Here is a 12,000-nt window from a genome sequence, read left to right as displayed (position 1 = left end):
TTGCAGCACGTGAAGGAACGACATTCCGCTGTTGCTAATTACAGGCAGATTTTTTTTTTCAATTTCCATGTGGATTTAGAAATATGAGTGCTATGGTGTAATGGTTTAGCACTCTGGACTTTGAATCCAGTGATCCGAGTTCAAATCTCGGTAGAAACCTTCCTATTTTATTGGTGCTGAATTATGTCACATGGCCACCAAAAACCATCATAATCTGATGTTTATCCGTGTACAAAGGACAGGAAAATCGGAACTCTGCAATAAATACTCTGTATAGGGGTTCTATGGTGTGTAATGGTTAGCACTCAGGACTCCTGAATCCTGTGATCCTAGTTCAAATCTGGTAGGACCTACCTTGATTTTGCAGTGACACACTCCTCCCCTGTCAAACTTTAAAATAGTTGCGTGAAAGAACAAGTGGGTGGGAGTCGATAAGCACTCTTGTTACGCACGAATGGCTAGCCTACGGTAAACGCATACTATGAGTGCCTGGTAGTTGACACCGTTTCTGGCCAGGAAACAGAGTATTGACTACAGGGTTCTATGCTGTAAAGGTTATCACTCAGGACTCTGAATCCTACAATCCGAGTTTAAATCTTGGACGATACTACCATGTCAATTAATTTGCCTCGTGGAAATAGAATATAGCTGTCCAAATATTGTTGTCAGTTGAAAGTATTTGCAGCACGTGAAGGAACGACAGTCCGCTGTTGCTAATTACAGGCAGATTTTTTTTTTTCAATTTCCATGTGGATTTAGAATATGGTTCTATGGTGTAATGGTTAGCACTCTGGACTTTGAATCCAGTGATCCGAGTTCAAATCTCGGTAGAACCTTCCTATTTTTGGTGCTGAATTATTCACATGGCCAACCAAAAACCTCATAATCTGATGTTTATCCGGTGTACAAATGACAGTAAAATCGGAACCTCTACAATAATACTCTGTATAGGGTTCTATGGTGTAATGGTTAGACACTCAGGACTCTGAATCCTGCGATCCGAGTTCAAATCTCGGTAGGACTACCTTGATTTTGGCAGTGACAACACTCCTCCCCTGTCAACTTTAAAATAGTTGCGTGAAAGAACAAGGTGGTGGGAGTCGATAAGCACTCTTGTTACGTCACGAATGGCTAGCCTACGGTAAACGGCATCTATGAGTGCCTGGTAGTTGACAACCGTTTCTGGCCAGGAAACAGAGTATTGACTACAGGGTTCTATGCTGTAAAGGTTATCTCTCAGGGACTCTGAATCCTACAATCCGAGTTTAAAATCTTGGACGAACTACACATGTCTATTATTTGCCTCGGGAAAATAGAATATAGCTGTCCAAATATTGTTGGCAGTTGAAAGTATTTGCAGCACGTGAAGGAACGACAGTCCGCTGTTGCTAATTACAGGCGATTTTTTTTTCAATTTCCATGTGGATTTAGAATATGGTTCTATGGTGTAATGGTTAGCACTCTGGACTTTGAATCCAGTGATCCGAGTTCAAATCTCGGTAGAACCTTCCTATTTTTGGTGCTGAATTATTCACATGGCCAACCAAAAACCTCATAATCTGATGTTTATCCGGTGTACAAATGACAGTAAAATCGGAACTCTACAATAAATACTCTGTATAGGGTTCTATGGTGTAATGGTTAGCACTCAGGACTCTGAATCCTGCGATCCGAGTTCAAATCTCGGTAGGACCTACCTTGATTTTGCAGTGACACACTCCTCCCCTGTCAACTTTAAAATAGTTGCGTGAAAGAAACAAGTGGGTGGGAGTCGATAAGCACTCTTGTTACGCACGAATGGCTAGCCTACGGTAAACGCATACTATGAGTGCCTGGTAGTTGACACCGTTTCTGGCCAGGAAACAGAGTATTGACTACAGGGTTCTATGCTGTAAAGGTTATCACTCAGGACTCTGAATCCTACAATCCGAGTTTAAATCTTGGACGATACTACCATGTCATATTAATTTGCCTCGTGGAAATAGAAATATAGCTGTCCAAATATTGTTGTCAGTTGAAAGTATTTGCAGCACGTGAAGGAACGACAGTCCGCGTTTGCGTAATGGGTACAGGCAGATTTTTTTTTTTCAATTTCCATGTGGATTTAGAATATGTTCTATGGTGTAATGGTTAGCACTCTGGACTTGATCCAGTGATCCGAGTTCAAATCTCGGTAGAACCTTCCTATTTTTGGTGCTGAATTATTCACATGGCCAAACACAAAAACCTCATAATCTACTGAATGTTATATCCGGTGTTACAATGACAGTAAAAATCGGGAACTCTACAATAAATACTCTGTAATAGGGTTCGAATGGTGTAATGGTTAGCACTCAGGACTCTGAATCCTGGCGATCCGAGTTCAAATCCTCGGTAGACCTACCTTGATTTTGCAGTGACACACTCCTCCTCCTGTCAACTTTAAAATAGTTGCGTGAAAGAAACAAGTGGGTGGGAGTCGATAAGCACTCTTGTTACGCACGAATGGCTAGCCTACGGTAAACGCATACTATGAGTGCCTGGTAGTTGACACCGTTTCTGGCCAGGAAACAGAGTATTGACTACAGGGTTCTATGCTGTAAAGGTTATCCTCAGGACTCTGAATCCTACAATCCGAGTTTAAATCTTGGACGATACTACCATGTCAATTAATTTGCCTCGTGGAAATAGAATATAGCTGTCCAAATATTGTTGTCAGTTGAAAGTATTTGCAGCACGTGAAGGAACGACAGTCCGCTGTTGCTATTACAGCAGATTTTTTTTTTCAATTTCCATGTGGATTTAGAATATGGTTCTATGGGGTAATGGTTAGCACTCTGGACTTTGAATCCAGTGATCCGAGTTCACATCTCGGTAGAACCTTCCTATTTTTGTGCTGAATTATTCACATGGCCAACCAAAAACCTCATAATCTGATGTTTATCCGGTGTACAAATGACAGTAAAATCGGAACTCTACAATAAATACTCTGTATAGGGTTCTATGTGTAATGGTTAGCAACGTCAGGACTCTGAATCCTGCGATCCGAGTTCAAATCTCGGTAGACCTACCTTGATTTTGCCAGTGACACACTCCTCCCCTGTCAACTTTAAAATAAGTTGCGTGAAAGAAACAAGTGGGGTGGGAGTCGATAAGCACTCTTTGTTACGCCTACGAATGGCTAGCCTACGGTAAACGCATACTATGAGTGCCTGGTAGTTGACACCTGTTCTGGCCAGGAAACAGAGTATTGACTACAGGGTTCTATGCTGTAAAGGTTATCTCTCAGGACTCTGAATCCTACAATCCGAGTTTAAATCTTGGACGATAATACTACCATGTCTATTAATTGCCTCGTGGAAATAGATATAGCTGTCCAAATATTGTTGTCAGTTGAAAGTATTTGCAGCACAGTGAAGAACGACCGTCCGCTGTTGCTAATTACAGGCGAGATTTTTTTTTTTTCAATTTCCATGTGGATTTTAGAATATTGGTTCTATGGTGTAATTGGTTAAGCACTTGGACTTTGAATCCAGTGATCCGAGTCTCAAATCTCGGTTAGAAACCTTCCTATTTTTGGTGCTGAATTATTCACATGGCCAACCAAAAACCTCATTAATCTTGATGCTTTATCCGGTGTACAAATGGACAGTTAAATCGGAACTCTAACAATAATACTCTGTATAGGGGTCTCTATGGTGTAGATGGTTCAGCACTCAGGGACTCTGAATCCTGCGATCTGAAGTTCAAAATCTCGGTAGGACCCTACCCTTGATTTTGCAGTGGACACACTCCATCCCCTGTCAACTTTAAAATAGTTGCGTGAAAGAAAACAAGTGGGTGGGAAGTCGATAAGCACTCTTGTTACTTACGAATGGCTAGCCTACGGTAAAACGCATTACTAATGAAGTGCTTTGGGGGACTGTGTAGTTGACACCGTTTCTTGGCCAGGGAAAACGAGTATTGAATACAGGGTTCTTATGCTGTAATGTTATCTCTCAGGACTCTGAATCCTACAATCCGAGTTTAATCTTGGACCGATACTACCATGTCAATTAATTTGCCTCGTGGAAATAGAATATACGGTCAAATCATTGTTGTCAGTTGAAAGTATTTGCAGCACGTTGAAGGAACGACAGTCCGCTGTTGCTAATTACAGGCAGATTTTTTTTTTTCAATTTCCATGTGGATTTAGAATATGGTTCTATGGTGTAATGGTAGCACTCTGGACTTTGAATCCAGTGGATCCGAGTTCAAATCTCGGTAGAACCTTCCTATTTTTGGTGCTGAATTATTCACATGGCCAACCAAAAACCTCATAATCTATGTTTATCCGGTGGTACAAATGACAGTAAAATCGGAAACTCTACAATAAATACTCTGTATAGGGTTTCTATGGTGTAATGGTTAGCACTCAGGACTCTGAATCCTGCGATCTGAGTTCAAATCTCGGTAGGACCTACCCTTTTGATTTTGCAGTGACACACTCCTCCCCTGTCAACTTTAAAAATAGTTGCGTGAAAGAAACAAGTGGGTGGGAGTCGATAAGCACTCTTGTTACTCACGAATGGCTAGCCTACGGTAAACGCATACTATGAGTGCCTTGGTAGTTGACACCAGTTTCTGGCCAGGAAACAGAGTATTGACTACAGGGTTCTATGCTGTAAAGGTTATCTCTCAGGACTCTGAATCCTACAATCCGAGTTTAAATCTTGGACGATACTACCATGTCAATTAATTTGCCTCGTGGAAATAGAATATAGCTGTCCAAATATTGTTGTCAGTTGAAAGTATTTGCAGCACGTGAAGGAACGACAGTCCGCTGTTGCTAATTACAGGCAGATTTTTTTTTTTTCAATTTTCCATGTGGATTTAGAATATGGTTCTATGGTGTAATGGTTAGCACTCTGGACTTTGAATCCAGTGATCCGAGTTCAAATCTCGGTAGAACCCTTCCTATTTTTTGGTGCTGAATTATTCACATGGCCAACCAAAAACCTCATAATCTGATGTTTATCCGGTTTGTACAAATGACAGGAAAATCGGAACTCTACAATAAAATACTCTGTATAGGGTTCTATGGTGTAATTGGTTAGCACTCAGGACTCTGAATCCTGCGATCCGAGTTCAAATCCTCGGTAGGACCTACCTTGATTTTGCAGTGACACACTCCTCCCTGTCAACTTTAAAATAGTTGCGTGAAAGGAAACAAGTGGGTGGGCGTCGATAAGCACTCTTGTTACGCACGAATGGCTAGCCTACGGTAAACGCATACTATGAGTGCCTGGTAGTTGACACCGTTTCTGGCCAGGAAACAGAGTATTGACTACAGGGTTCTATGCTGTAAAGGTTATCTCTCAGGACTCTGAATCCTACAATCCGAGTTTAAATCTTAGGACGATACTACCATGTCAATTAATTGCCTCGTGGAAATAGAATATAGCTGTCCCAAATATTGTTTGTCAGTGAAAGTATTTGCAGCACGTGAAGGAACGACAGTCCGCTTTGCTAATTACAGGCAGATTTTTTTTTTTCAATTTCCATGTGGATTTAGAATATGGTTCTATGGTGTAATGGTTAGCACTCTGGACTTTGAATCCAGTGATCCGAGTTCAAATCTCGGTAGAACCTTCCTATTTTTGGTGCTGAATTATTCACATGGCCAACCAAAAACCTCATAATCTGATGTTTATCCGGTGTACAAATGACAGTAAAATCGGAACTCTACAATAAATACTCTGTATAGGGTTCTATGGTGTAATGGTTAGCACTCAGGACTCTGAATCCTGCGATCCGAGTTCAAATCTCGGTAGGACCTACCTTGATTTTGCAGTGACACACTCTCCCCTGTCAACTTTAAAATAGTTGCGTGAAAGAAACAAGTGGGTGGGAGTCGATAAGCACTCTTGTTACGCACGAATGGCTAGCCTACGGTAAACGCATACTATGAGTGCCTGGTAGTTGACACCGTTTCTGGCCAGGAAACAGAGTATTGACTACAGGGTTCTATGCTGTAAAGGTTATCTCTCAGGACTCTGAATCCTACAATCCGAGTTTAAATCTTGGACGATACTACCATGTCTATTAATTTGCCTCGTGGAAATAGAATATAGCTGTCCAAATATTGTTGTCAGTTGAAAGTATTTGCAGCACGTGAAGGAACGACAGTCCGCTGTTGCTAATTACAGGCAGATTTTTTTTTTCAATTTCCATGTGGATTTAGAATATGGTTCTATGGTGTAATGGTTAGCACTCTGGACTTTGAATCCAGTGATCCGAGTTCAAATCTCGGTAGAACCTTCCTATTTTTGGTGCTGAATTATTCACATGGCCAACCAAAAACCTCATAATCTGATGTTTATCCGGTGTACAAATGACAGTAAAATCGGAACTCTACAATAAATACTCTGTATAGGGTTCTATGGTGTAATGGTTAGCACTCAGGACTCTGAATCCTGCGATCTGAGTTCAAATCTCGGTAGGACCTACCTTGATTTGCAGTGACACACTCCTCCCCCTGTCAACTTTAAATAGTTGCGTGAAAGAAACAAGTGGGTGGGAGTCGATAAGCACTCTTGTTACTTACGAATGGCTAGCCTACGGTAAACGCATACTATGAGTGCCTGGTAGTTGACACCGTTTCTGGCCAGGAAACAGAGTATTGACTACAGGGTTCTATGCTGTAAAGGTTATCATCTCAGGACTCTGAATCCTACAATCCGAGTTTAAATCTTGGACGATACTACCATGTCTATTAATTTGCCTCGTGGAAATAGAATATAGCTGTCCAAATATTGTTGTCAGTTGAAAGTATTTGCAGCACGTGAAGGAACGACAGTCCGCGTTGCTAATTACAGGCAGATTTTTTTTTTCAATTCCATGTGGATTAGAATATGGTTCTATGGTGTAATGGTTAGCACTCTGGACTTTGAATCCAGTGATCCGAGTTCAAATCTCGTAGAACCTTCCTATTTTTGGTGCTGAATTATTCACATGGCCAACCAAAAACCTCATAATCTGATGTTTATCCGGTGTACAAATGACAGTAAAATCGGAACTCTACAATAAATACTCTGTATAGGGTTCTATGGTGTAATGGTTAGCACTCAGGACTCTGAATCCTGCGATCCGAGTTCAAATCTCGGTAGGACCTACCTTGATTTTGCAGTGACACACTCCCTCCCCTGTCAAACTTTAAAATAGTTGCGTGAAAGAAACAAGTGGGTGGGAGTCGATAAGCACTCTTGTTACGCACGAATGGCTAGCCTACGGTAAACGCATACTATGAGTGCCTGGTAGTTGACACCGTTTCTGGCCAGGAAACAGAGTATTGACTACAGGGTTCTATGCTGTAAAGGTTATCTCTCAGGACTCTGAATCCTACAATCCGCGTTAAATCTTGGACGATACTACCATGTCAATTAATTTGCCTCGTGGAATAGAATATAGCTGTCCAAATATTGTTGTCAGTTGAAAGTATTTGCAGCACGTGAAGGAACGACAGTCCGCTGTTGCTAATTACAGGCAGATTTTTTTTTTTCAATTTCCATGTGGATTTAGAAATATGGTTCTATGGTGTAATGGTTAGCACTCTGGACTTTGAATCCAGTGATCCGAGTTCAAATCTCGGTAGAACCTTCCTATTTTTGGTGCTGAATTATTCACAATGGGCCAACCAAAAACCTCATAATCTGATGTTTATATCCGGTGTACAAATGACAGTAAAATCGGAACTCTACAATAAATACTCTGTATAGGGTTCTATGGTGTAATGGTTAGCACTCAGGACTCTGAATCCTGCGATCCGAGTTCAAATCTCGGTAGGACCTACCTTGATTTTGCAGTGACACACTCCTCCCCTGTCAACTTTAAAATAGTTGCGTGAAAGAAACAAGTGGGTGGGAGTCGATAAGCACTCTTGTTACTCACGAATGGCTAGCCTACGGTAAACGCATACTATGAGTGCCTGGTAGTTGACACCGTTTCTGGCCAGGAAACAGAGTATTGACTACAGGGTTCTATGCTGTAAAGGTTATCTCTCAGGACTCTGAATCCTACAATCCGAGTTTAAATCTTGGACGATACTACCATGTCAATTAATTTGCCTCGTGGAAATAGAATATAGCTGTCCAAATATTGTTGTCAGTTGAAAGTATTTGCAGCACGTGAAGGAACGACAGTCCGCTGTTGCTAATTACAGGCAGATTTTTTTTTTTTCAATTTCCATGTGGATTTAGAATATGGTTCTATGGTGTAATGGTTAGCACTCTGGACTTTGAATCCAGTGATCCGAGTTCAAATCTCGGTAGAACCTTCCTATTTTTGGTGCTGAATTATTCACAATGGCCAACCAAAAACCTCATAATCTGATGTTTATCCGGTGTACAAATGACAGTAAAATCGGAACTCTACAATAAATACTCTGTATAGGGTTCTATGGTGTAATGGTTAGCACTCAGGACTCTGAATCCTGCGATCTGAGTTCAAATCTCGGTAGGACCTACCTTGATTTTGCAGTGACACACTCCTCCCCTGTCAACTTTAAATAGTTGCGTGAAAGAAACAAGTGGGTGGGAGTCGATAAGCACTCTTGTTACTTACGAATGGCTAGCCTACGGTAAACGCATACTATGAGTGCTGTAGTTGACACCGTTTCTGGCCAGGAAACAGAGTATTGACTACAGGGTTCTATTGCTGTAAAGGTTATCTACTCAGGACTCTGAATCCTACAATCCGAGTTTAAATCTTGGACGATACTACCATGTCTATTAATTTGCCTCGTGGAAATAGAATATAGCTGTCCAAATATTGTTGTCAGTTGAAAGTATTTGCAGCACGTGAAGGAACGACAGTCCGCTGTTGCTAATTACAGGCAGATTTTTTTTTCAATTTCCAATGTGGATTTAGAATATGGTTCTATGGTGTAATGGTTAGCACTCTGGACTTTGAATCCAGTGATCCGAGTTCAAATCTCGGTAGAACCTTCTATTTTTGGTGCTGAATTATTCACATGGCCAACCAAAAACCTCATAATCTGATGTTTATCCGGTGTACAAATGACAGTAAAATCGGAACTCTACAATAAATACTCTGTATAGGGTTCTATGGTGTAATGGTTAGCACTCAGGACTCTGAATCCTGCGATCCGAGTTCAAATCTCGGTAGGACCTACCTTGATTTTGCAGTGACACACTCCTCCCCTGTCAACTTTAAAATAGTTGCGTGAAAGAAACAAGTGGGTGGGAGTCGATAAGCACTCTTGTTACGCACGAATGGCTAGCCTACGGTAAACGCATACTATGAGTGCCTGGTAGTTGACACCGTTTCTGGCCAGGAAACAGAGTATTGACTACAGGGTTCTATGCTGTAAAGGTTATCTCTCAGGACTCTGAATCCTACAATCCGAGTTTAAATCTTGGACGATACTACCATGTCAATTAATTTGCCTCGTGGAAATAGAATATAGCTGTCCAAATATTGTTGTCAGTTGAAAGTATTTGCAGCACGTGAAGGAACGACAGTCCGCTGTTGCTAATTACAGGCAGATTTTTTTTTTTCAATTTCCATGTGGATTTAGAATATGGTTCTATGGTGTAATGGTTAGCACTCTGGACTTTGAATCCAGTGATCCGAGTTCAAATCTCGGTAGAACCTTCCTATTTTTGGTGCTGAATTATTCACATGGCCAACCAAAAACCTCATAATCTGATGTTTATCCGGTGTACAAATGACAGTAAAATCGGAACTCTACAATAAATACTCTGTATAGGGTTCTATGGTGTAATGGTTAGCACTCAGGACTCTGAATCCTGCGATCCGAGTTCAAATCTCGGTAGGACCTACCTTGATTTTGCAGTGACACACTCCTCCCCTGTCAACTTTAAAATAGTTGCGTGAAAGAAACAAGTGGGTGGGAGTCGATAAGCACTCTTGTTACTTACGAATGGCTAGCCTACGGTAAACGCATACTATGAGTGCCTGGTAGTTGACACCGTTTCTGGCCAGGAAACAGAGTATTGACTACAGGGTTCTATGCTGTAAAGGTTATCTCTCAGGACTCTGAATCCTACAATCCGAGTTTAAATCTTGGACGATACTACCATGTCAATTAATTTGCCTCGTGGAAATAGAATATAGCTGTCCAAATATTGTTGTCAGTTGAAAGTATTTGCAGCACGTGAAGGAACGACAGTCCGCTGTTGCTAATTACAGGCAGATTTTTTTTTTTCAATTTCCATGTGGATTTAGAATATGGTTCTATGGTGTAATGGTTAGCACTCTGGACTTTGAATCCAGTGATCCGAGTTCAAATCTCGGTAGAACCTTCCTATTTTTGGTGCTGAATTATTCACATGGCCAACCAAAAACCTCATAATCTGATGTTTATCCGGTGTACAAATGACAGTAAAATCGGAACTCTACAATAAATACTCTGTATAGGGTTCTATGGTGTAATGGTTAGCACTCAGGACTCTGAATCCTGCGATCCGAGTTCAAATCTCGGTAGGACCTACCTTGATTTTGCAGTGACACACTCCTCCCCTGTCAACTTTAAAATAGTTGCGTGAAAGAAACAAGTGGGTGGGAGTCGATAAGCACTCTTGTTACTCACGAATGGCTAGCCTACGGTAAACGCATACTATGAGTGCCTGGTAGTTGACACCGTTTCTGGCCAGGAAACAGAGTATTGACTACAGGGTTCTATGCTGTAAAGGTTATCTCTCAGGACTCTGAATCCTACAATCCGAGTTTAAATCTTGGACGATACTACCATGTCAATTAATTTGCCTCGTGGAAATAGAATATAGCTGTCCAAATATTGTTGTCAGTTGAAAGTATTTGCAGCACGTGAAGGAACGACAGTCCGCTGTTGCTAATTACAGGCAGATTTTTTTTTTTCAATTTCCATGTGGATTTAGAATATGGTTCTATGGTGTAATGGTTAGCACTCTGGACTTTGAATCCAGTGATCCGAGTTCAAATCTCGGTAGAACCTTCCTATTTTTGGTGCTGAATTATTCACATGGCCAACCAAAAACCTCATAATCTGATGTTTATCCGGTGTACAAATGACAGTAAAATCGGAACTCTACAATAAATACTCTGTATAGGGTTCTATGGTGTAATGGTTAGCACTCAGGACTCTGAATCCTGCGATCCGAGTTCAAATCTCGGTAGGACCTACCTTGATTTTGCAGTGACACACTCCTCCCCTGTCAACTTTAAAATAGTTGCGTGAAAGAAACAAGTGGGTGGGAGTCGATAAGCACTCTTGTTACTTACGAATGGCTAGCCTACGGTAAACGCATACTATGAGTGCCTGGTAGTTGACACCGTTTCTGGCCAGGAAACAGAGTATTGACTACAGGGTTCTATGCTGTAAGGTTATCTCTCAGGACTCTGAATCCTACAATCGAGTTTAAATCTTGGACGATACTACCATGTCTAATTAATTTGCCTCGTGGAAATAGAATATAGCTGTCCAAATATTGTTGTCAGTTGAAAGTATTTGCAGCACGTGAAGGAACGACAGTCCGCTGTGCTAATTACAGGCAGATTTTTTTTTTTCAATTTCCCATGTGATTTAGAATATGGTTCTATGTGTAATGGTTAGCACTCTGGACTTTGAATCCAGTGATCCGAGTTCAAATCTCGGTAGAACATTCCTATTTTTGGTGCTGCAATTATTGTCACACTGGCCAACTCACACAAAACCACCTACATATCTGACTGTTTATCCGGTGTACAACTTGACTAGTTAAACTCGGAACTCTACAATAAATATCTGTTGTATAGGGCTTTTCTATTGGTGTAATGCCGTTAAGACACCAGTGACTCTGAATCCTGTCGATCCGAGGTCAAATCTCGGTAGGACCTACTTGATTTTGCAGTGACACACTCCTCCCCTGTCAACTTTAAAATAGTTGCGTGAAAGAAACAAGTGGGTGGGAGTCGATAAGCACTCTTGTTACGCACGAATGGCTAGCCTACGGTAAACGCATACTATGAGTGCCTGGTAGG

The 12,000-nt window shown here is 41.2% G+C and overlaps 28 non-coding genes across 28 annotated transcripts; all 28 read left to right on the top strand.

Moving 5' to 3' along the window:
* Positions 1 to 764: 764 nt before the first annotated feature.
* On the top strand, positions 765 to 836 carry trnaq-uug (transfer RNA glutamine (anticodon UUG)). The gene has a single exon. It is a non-coding gene; the product is annotated as a tRNA-Gln (tRNA).
* Positions 837 to 951: 115 nt separating this feature from the next.
* trnaq-cug (transfer RNA glutamine (anticodon CUG)) lies at positions 952 to 1,024 on the top strand. The gene has a single exon. It is a non-coding gene; the product is annotated as a tRNA-Gln (tRNA).
* Positions 1,025 to 1,436: 412 nt separating this feature from the next.
* trnaq-uug (transfer RNA glutamine (anticodon UUG)) lies at positions 1,437 to 1,508 on the top strand. The gene has a single exon. It is a non-coding gene; the product is annotated as a tRNA-Gln (tRNA).
* Positions 1,509 to 1,623: 115 nt separating this feature from the next.
* Positions 1,624 to 1,695, top strand: trnaq-cug (transfer RNA glutamine (anticodon CUG)). Its single transcript has one exon. It is a non-coding gene; the product is annotated as a tRNA-Gln (tRNA).
* A 1,095-nt stretch (positions 1,696 to 2,790) lies between these two features.
* trnaq-uug (transfer RNA glutamine (anticodon UUG)) lies at positions 2,791 to 2,862 on the top strand. Its single transcript has one exon. It is a non-coding gene; the product is annotated as a tRNA-Gln (tRNA).
* A 1,317-nt stretch (positions 2,863 to 4,179) lies between these two features.
* Positions 4,180 to 4,251, top strand: trnaq-uug (transfer RNA glutamine (anticodon UUG)). The gene has a single exon. It is a non-coding gene; the product is annotated as a tRNA-Gln (tRNA).
* Positions 4,252 to 4,368: 117 nt separating this feature from the next.
* Positions 4,369 to 4,440, top strand: trnaq-cug (transfer RNA glutamine (anticodon CUG)). The gene has a single exon. It is a non-coding gene; the product is annotated as a tRNA-Gln (tRNA).
* Positions 4,441 to 4,860: 420 nt separating this feature from the next.
* On the top strand, positions 4,861 to 4,932 carry trnaq-uug (transfer RNA glutamine (anticodon UUG)). Its single transcript has one exon. It is a non-coding gene; the product is annotated as a tRNA-Gln (tRNA).
* Positions 4,933 to 5,052: 120 nt separating this feature from the next.
* Positions 5,053 to 5,126, top strand: trnaq-cug (transfer RNA glutamine (anticodon CUG)). The gene has a single exon. It is a non-coding gene; the product is annotated as a tRNA-Gln (tRNA).
* Positions 5,127 to 5,538: 412 nt separating this feature from the next.
* Positions 5,539 to 5,610, top strand: trnaq-uug (transfer RNA glutamine (anticodon UUG)). Its single transcript has one exon. It is a non-coding gene; the product is annotated as a tRNA-Gln (tRNA).
* A 115-nt stretch (positions 5,611 to 5,725) lies between these two features.
* On the top strand, positions 5,726 to 5,797 carry trnaq-cug (transfer RNA glutamine (anticodon CUG)). The gene has a single exon. It is a non-coding gene; the product is annotated as a tRNA-Gln (tRNA).
* Positions 5,798 to 6,207: 410 nt separating this feature from the next.
* trnaq-uug (transfer RNA glutamine (anticodon UUG)) lies at positions 6,208 to 6,279 on the top strand. Its single transcript has one exon. It is a non-coding gene; the product is annotated as a tRNA-Gln (tRNA).
* A 115-nt stretch (positions 6,280 to 6,394) lies between these two features.
* trnaq-cug (transfer RNA glutamine (anticodon CUG)) lies at positions 6,395 to 6,466 on the top strand. Its single transcript has one exon. It is a non-coding gene; the product is annotated as a tRNA-Gln (tRNA).
* Positions 6,467 to 6,874: 408 nt separating this feature from the next.
* Positions 6,875 to 6,945, top strand: trnaq-uug (transfer RNA glutamine (anticodon UUG)). Its single transcript has one exon. It is a non-coding gene; the product is annotated as a tRNA-Gln (tRNA).
* Positions 6,946 to 7,060: 115 nt separating this feature from the next.
* Positions 7,061 to 7,132, top strand: trnaq-cug (transfer RNA glutamine (anticodon CUG)). Its single transcript has one exon. It is a non-coding gene; the product is annotated as a tRNA-Gln (tRNA).
* A 413-nt stretch (positions 7,133 to 7,545) lies between these two features.
* On the top strand, positions 7,546 to 7,617 carry trnaq-uug (transfer RNA glutamine (anticodon UUG)). The gene has a single exon. It is a non-coding gene; the product is annotated as a tRNA-Gln (tRNA).
* A 119-nt stretch (positions 7,618 to 7,736) lies between these two features.
* Positions 7,737 to 7,808, top strand: trnaq-cug (transfer RNA glutamine (anticodon CUG)). The gene has a single exon. It is a non-coding gene; the product is annotated as a tRNA-Gln (tRNA).
* Positions 7,809 to 8,221: 413 nt separating this feature from the next.
* On the top strand, positions 8,222 to 8,293 carry trnaq-uug (transfer RNA glutamine (anticodon UUG)). Its single transcript has one exon. It is a non-coding gene; the product is annotated as a tRNA-Gln (tRNA).
* A 116-nt stretch (positions 8,294 to 8,409) lies between these two features.
* trnaq-cug (transfer RNA glutamine (anticodon CUG)) lies at positions 8,410 to 8,481 on the top strand. The gene has a single exon. It is a non-coding gene; the product is annotated as a tRNA-Gln (tRNA).
* A 410-nt stretch (positions 8,482 to 8,891) lies between these two features.
* Positions 8,892 to 8,963, top strand: trnaq-uug (transfer RNA glutamine (anticodon UUG)). The gene has a single exon. It is a non-coding gene; the product is annotated as a tRNA-Gln (tRNA).
* Positions 8,964 to 9,077: 114 nt separating this feature from the next.
* trnaq-cug (transfer RNA glutamine (anticodon CUG)) lies at positions 9,078 to 9,149 on the top strand. Its single transcript has one exon. It is a non-coding gene; the product is annotated as a tRNA-Gln (tRNA).
* Positions 9,150 to 9,561: 412 nt separating this feature from the next.
* trnaq-uug (transfer RNA glutamine (anticodon UUG)) lies at positions 9,562 to 9,633 on the top strand. Its single transcript has one exon. It is a non-coding gene; the product is annotated as a tRNA-Gln (tRNA).
* A 115-nt stretch (positions 9,634 to 9,748) lies between these two features.
* Positions 9,749 to 9,820, top strand: trnaq-cug (transfer RNA glutamine (anticodon CUG)). Its single transcript has one exon. It is a non-coding gene; the product is annotated as a tRNA-Gln (tRNA).
* A 412-nt stretch (positions 9,821 to 10,232) lies between these two features.
* On the top strand, positions 10,233 to 10,304 carry trnaq-uug (transfer RNA glutamine (anticodon UUG)). Its single transcript has one exon. It is a non-coding gene; the product is annotated as a tRNA-Gln (tRNA).
* Positions 10,305 to 10,419: 115 nt separating this feature from the next.
* On the top strand, positions 10,420 to 10,491 carry trnaq-cug (transfer RNA glutamine (anticodon CUG)). The gene has a single exon. It is a non-coding gene; the product is annotated as a tRNA-Gln (tRNA).
* Positions 10,492 to 10,903: 412 nt separating this feature from the next.
* trnaq-uug (transfer RNA glutamine (anticodon UUG)) lies at positions 10,904 to 10,975 on the top strand. The gene has a single exon. It is a non-coding gene; the product is annotated as a tRNA-Gln (tRNA).
* A 115-nt stretch (positions 10,976 to 11,090) lies between these two features.
* Positions 11,091 to 11,162, top strand: trnaq-cug (transfer RNA glutamine (anticodon CUG)). Its single transcript has one exon. It is a non-coding gene; the product is annotated as a tRNA-Gln (tRNA).
* Positions 11,163 to 11,572: 410 nt separating this feature from the next.
* On the top strand, positions 11,573 to 11,643 carry trnaq-uug (transfer RNA glutamine (anticodon UUG)). The gene has a single exon. It is a non-coding gene; the product is annotated as a tRNA-Gln (tRNA).
* Positions 11,644 to 12,000: the final 357 nt, after the last annotated feature.

This window comes from Oncorhynchus kisutch, unplaced genomic scaffold, assembly GCF_002021735.2.
Source record: "Oncorhynchus kisutch isolate 150728-3 unplaced genomic scaffold, Okis_V2 scaffold2065, whole genome shotgun sequence".
Taxonomy (NCBI): Eukaryota; Metazoa; Chordata; class Actinopteri; order Salmoniformes; family Salmonidae; genus Oncorhynchus; species Oncorhynchus kisutch.
Note: the sequence above shows the minus strand (reverse complement) of the source record. Positions and strands in the feature narration are given on the sequence as shown.